Consider the following 6,000-nt stretch of genomic DNA (forward strand, 5'->3'; position numbering starts at 1 on the left):
CTAATAATTTGTTTCGGCAAGGACGTCATTATTCTTAGATTCAATTTTAAGTGACTGTTAACTCTTCATGATCCGCGCTGATATGACGTTTACCCTTGTATTAGTGTATTTTTTTTTTATCTAGTACACATGCTTTACGGTCCATTCAACTTTAAGCCGGGGGTCTTGGAGGCACCGTATAATCTGAATTTTAAGTCGATAGAAAGGAATTCGAAAAGCAAAACACAAATCAGATTTCCCTTCCGAAAAAAAGATCTAAATGATTCAATAAAAAGGGCATTTGAATGTAAAGAAAACATAAACTTTTGTTCAATTGCAAAGCATTAATTATTCTTTCCCTTTGTTCTCATTTTGAGAAAATACCATATTACCTTAACATTCATATCACGTCACTGTTACATATTCAGTAATACATGTATAAAGACATACTATGTGACGAAGAGAGATAGAAAATATTCTTACCTCATGCTCTCAATTACATTTTTTTAATATATGAATATGTGTGTAATACATTATTATATCTTAAATTACATTCCATTTAAAAGGTCATTGTAACCAATGTAGCGTCTAGTTACTAACAATCAATGAAAAACACGCAATTTGTCTATTTATTTAAAATTTTACTCTTAAATAAACAAATAGGATCTTTGTTATATTGTACCGAAAGTATTTAAAAGAGGAATATTATGTGTAGTTACATGTGTACTCAGACTTGTCATACTATTTATGAACATTCTATTCTGGTTACATGTACTAATTATATGCTAGCGATAACAAGTTTAAGCATTTTTAGGAGCTTACTTCTTAACCTTTGCCAGCAATCATTTTGTAAATACTATTTGGCCAGTAATTGGAAATGTCAGTAATTTCGAAATTATGCTTTCGCTATAGATCATATGAATTAGCATTGCAATGCAGCTGTCACACCTTTATTCAGTTTAACTGTTTAGATCGACATGTAATAACGTAAGAGTTGAGTGTACATTATTGAGGAACAAAACCGCCGGCAGAAGCAACAATATGTCTAGATTAATTAAACATTCTTCAACAATGGATAGATGGCAACGTAATATTTCAAACTAATAAATATCCAAATTCTTAAAAGTTAGGAACCATTCAAAGAAAAAACAAATATGCCATATTAACCAAATTCAAAAACTTGGCTATGGTCTGTAGTATCCTCTTTTTGTATTCACATTTAGTAACACTATTCAGATTCTTTATAACGGTAGACCTGCACCATGCAGTTTATTATTCGACACAATTGTAAATGTGAAAATAATATATAAAAATAACCCATTAACTGGTTCAGTGTGTTGGAGGTAATTTTATCTTATGCTTCTGGTCAGGTTTGGTAAACGAAAAAAGGGGGGATTATATTGAAAAGCATGAAGCAAATGTAACATGATGTTTAAATAATTGTGATCTTTGATTCATATGAAATCCAGATAAAGTGAAATTAAAAGTTAGAGGTAAGAAATACAAACATCAACTAATAATAAGAGCTACGATATAATATTTTGTAAACTGTAGTCTAACGTAAACTGGTCCTTTCTAGTCTAGGTTAAATAATTAAAGCTTGAGTGTTTACGACAACGTTTTATTCATTTTGATATCTACAAAACGTATTACACAAAATAGTTATCGTATATATATAAACCTCAGATCTGTGTACGACCTCAAATTTGTGTCCGTTTTTCAAATCTATGCCCCATCGTGACGTCAATCGCTAATCTATGTCCGTAAAAAATGATTCGGCCTCAAATCTGTGTCCGATTTTCAATCGTGACGTCATTCGTAAATCTGTGTCCGTTATAAAAAGGATAAGGTCTCAAATCTGTGTAAAATTTTGTTTTTTTTCCAATTTGTTTCGCAATGCGCAAATTTATGCCTGTCTAATAAGTTCGGTTTTTTTTATTTTATTAAGTAATTTCCCATAATTCAATATTAAGTTGGTATGCGTTCTCCATGTATGTGCAAGAGCTGAAGTATATTATATGTTTAAGAAAATCCGGCGAAATTATTTAGCTGGTATTCATAATATTGTTTAAAGTACGGTCTTATATGCTTTTTGTTTTATTAAGATTTTTTTTCATGTGTGTGGTTAATATCTTTACATGCGTGTGTTATTATTGTATGCCGTCTTTAAGAATAAAACCACAAAACCATATTTATTTTACTAAAAAAGACAGTAAAGAATGAATATTTGTTTGAAACTTGTCTTTGAATTTGTTCATATCGCTGTTTCATTGACATTTATACCACTTTGTCTATGTTTTTCCTTGAATACTAGTATAAAAAAATCATTCTAAATTGCTAAAAATAAAACGTTTTTTAATTGAAATATTTGTGAATCACAAAAGAACATATTTCAATTCTTAGGTCTTAGCTGATATCTATTTAGTTCAAATGTAAAACTTATAATAATGTCTTTAATAACGAAAATATTTCCCCAAGCAGAATCATTCTTTATGTTTTGGCATATTCCTTCTCTCCAGAAACCAGATGTAAACACTGCAGTCCCTTTGTTAAAGGCAGGATTTGTTTTGAATTGCAAAATATTCCACAATAGTAGGAGTAAATATATCCTGATAATTGTCAGAAAACATTTTAAGAGGATAAATCTCTAGTTGACGTTTTTGAAAATATTCCATCAGTCCACTATTCATAACAGATTTTCCTTCAGTTTTAAAGACAAAACATAAAGCAATTTTAAACCATGTGTATTAATAGATAAAATGTTAACCTTGCTTTTGTCATATAAACCACTTGTACAATGTTTGTTCGGTATGTGTTAATGCTCCGTGTTGAAAGCCGTACTTACACCTGTAATTGTTAACTTTCCATTGTTTACTTGATGACGTTTTGTTTTGTTTTACGTCGATAAAGGACATAGATTTGAGCCAAAAATGGCCATATATTTGAGTAAATAAAGGACATAGATGTGAGACAATACAGGACATAGATTTGAGACAATAAAGGACATAGATTTGGAACGTCTATGACGCAATTTTAAAACGGACATAGATTTGCGGAAAGGACATAGATTTGAGGCCGGACATAGATTTGAGGCCGGACATAGATTTGAGGTTTAAGGATTGAATGGCATGTAACATGATACAACTGACTATCAACAATATATTCCATGTCATAAAAAAAAAGAAGATGTGGTATGATTGCCAAAGAGACAACTCTCCACAAGAGATTATATGACGCAGAAATTAACAACTATGTGTCAACGTAGGGTCTTCAACAATGAGCAAAGCCCATACTGCTATAAAAGGCCCCGAAATGACAATAACTAGTAACTAGTAAGTAGACTATTTTACTGTTTTGTACCAGAAAATTGAAACGTGTCTACTCAACAGTCATTTATATTTCTTGAATTATAACAACTACTTAATTTGTTATTGTACAGTAGATAATGCAGATTTATAAAAACCCCAGAAGGGGGGGGGGGGGGGGGGGCTGGTCTACAAAAAGTCTCATAAGTGAACCTCATATCTGCAAGATCAAAAGGTCAAAAACAGGGCACGAAATCCTGAAAGGTTTGTTTTCCAAAAACAGATAATATGATGGATCTTACCTCCTATACATTTCCAGGAATATGATTGGTTAAAAGCGTCCGCGTGCAAACCGTGTATATTTGATATTAGGTTAGTAGGGAGGCGGGATTTATCTCATACACGGTTAGTAGTGGAGTTACGTCCCTTTATATTCCATATTAGGTAAGAAGGGGCGGGGCTTATTTCATACACGGATAGTAACTAATAATATTCCAGGGGTAAACTAATGAATAGAAATCACAATGATTTTATATGTTAGTACCTAAGCTGCATTCCATATTTAATTAGAATTAATATCCAAATATCGAAGCTTTTTTGATAATCATTAAACACATTATTTCCTACTATTGTGTTTTTATAATAATAAAAACTTTTATAACATATTTCAATAATTAATACGAAAACAAAATATGAAACTTTTCAACAAAACCCGATTTTGAAATATTATATCCTAACCTAACAATAGTGTCGTTACTAAACTATCGACCACGTACACATTGTATGTCTTTTGTGATTTTTGTTAAAGGTCCTCGCATGAATAAACATAAATGCCTCAGTTATATTGCACCTTAAGTATTTAAAAGAAGTATTGGGTTACGTCAACATTTCAGAAAACTTTAATCGTTTCAATCGAAATATTTTCTGTACAATTAAAATATTATTCTTTTATTTCTGCGAGTTGTAACGAATTCATAACGGCTGTCGATGGTCTTATTTTATAAACGATTCATCATGCTCTGCGGAATGTTTAAAATCTCGCGCGGTACAGACTAAACGTAAATAATAAATAGATTGACAGACCTTTTCCCCTCAAAATAAGGTATTGCTATCTATATGGTAGTGCCACTTCAACTATCTATGGTACTTACAAAGTACGCATACAAGATGGATATAATTGAAAACATTCACTTCTTTTGAACTTTGGAATCATTCCACATATCCTTTTTTTCATATATATATTCTTTTGTGTTAGATTTATTTGTAATTGTTTCTGTTGTTTTATTCATCTCATCATTCCGATTCAACTTCGTACTTCATTTGGCCTTTTAACATTTTCACTGATGAGCCTTTTGTAGACGAAACGCGCGTCTGGTGCAAATATTCAATTCAAATCCTGGTATATATGTTAGTTGATTGACATTGCTTTGTTTATTACTAACATCAACATTTTAGACTATACCATACAGCCTAAAAACCTTCTAGACATTTCTCTGCATTTACATTGCTTTATTAAAACCATTCAGGGTCTGTGAATGCGTTACGTTCCTACGTATACGTATTCTAGACTTGAGGGGAAAAGAGGGTGTCGTTGTGGAACTGATTTTTCGACATAGATAGACATACACTGAGGATGCAACAATGAATCATATTTTTTTTCAACATAGAACCTTAAAAGCTAAGAAATTATAAAACGTTTTCTATAAAAAGAGAACAATCGATGATCAGCAAAAACTTCTGACTGACCGAATGATGTTAAGAAACTTAAAGGAGTGTTTAATAGCGAAGTTTCTATAAACCTGACCTTTTACTTTTAGAAAAAAAAAATTACATACCTCATTTAAATATAGATGACTTTCAAATTATTGTCTGACGACAGAAAAAACATGTTCTTACCTCAAACTGTCTTTAATATCCGTCAAATATCAGTATGTGAGTTATTCACTATCAAACCGTTCACTTATATCCCATTTTAAAATTTAGACTTCATACTACATAACGTCGCGTGCAGTTACTGTGTGAAGTTAAAACCCACGCTATTTGTCTTTTTATTTAACAGATATCCGCTTGAACACACATACAATGTCCCTGGTTATATTTTACCTTAGGTATTTAAAAAAGAAAATATAATATGGTTACAGGTGTAAACACCCTTTGTACGTATTCATCAGAATTGTGCGCACTGTCAAAATATAAAATAATTAAACTGCTGAACTCATAGGAAAATTCAACACGGAAAGTTTATTTTATCAAATTACAAAATCAAAACCTTTAACACATGAAACGACTGTAAATCAACTGTTATATTCCTTATTTGGTAAAGACATTCCCTTGTTTAGAAAATGGTTTATTAAACCTGGTTTATTACCTTGCTAAACCTTTCATTTGTAGACAGTTGCATATAATTTAACTATATTAACAACAATCTATGAGCAAAACAAACAGACATAATAGGAAAAATGTAAAAAAAAATAGTTATAGCAGTCGACACTTTGTAACAATGAAACGTCTCAAAAACTGGCCGCTCGTCAGACCACAGAAAACGACCGTTTTGCAGGGGTGGCTGGTTAGTCAAAATTTAAATCACTTACAGTTCCTTCCCTTATTATATATGTATTTGGAGACGTTTGAAAATAAATATTACCTTAATCGAAATATATGTTTTCCTCTGTGAATTTTTGTTTTCTATATTATATGTATCATAAAATACAGGTAC

General features: G+C 31.2%; 1 long non-coding RNA gene across 1 annotated transcript in view; it reads right to left on the reverse strand.

Annotated features, from left to right (window-relative positions):
* Positions 1-5,329, reverse strand: part of LOC143051567 (uncharacterized) — a 53,539-nt gene extending 48,210 nt beyond the window's left edge. The window contains exon 1 of the long non-coding RNA XR_012970837.1: positions 5,181-5,329. This is a non-coding gene — a long non-coding RNA (uncharacterized LOC143051567). The remainder of the gene's footprint in view (positions 1-5,180) is intronic.
* Positions 5,330-6,000: the final 671 nt, after the last annotated feature.

The sequence above is a fragment of the Mytilus galloprovincialis genome, chromosome 11 (assembly GCF_965363235.1).
Source record: "Mytilus galloprovincialis chromosome 11, xbMytGall1.hap1.1, whole genome shotgun sequence".
NCBI lineage: Eukaryota > Metazoa > Mollusca > Bivalvia > Mytilida > Mytilidae > Mytilus > Mytilus galloprovincialis.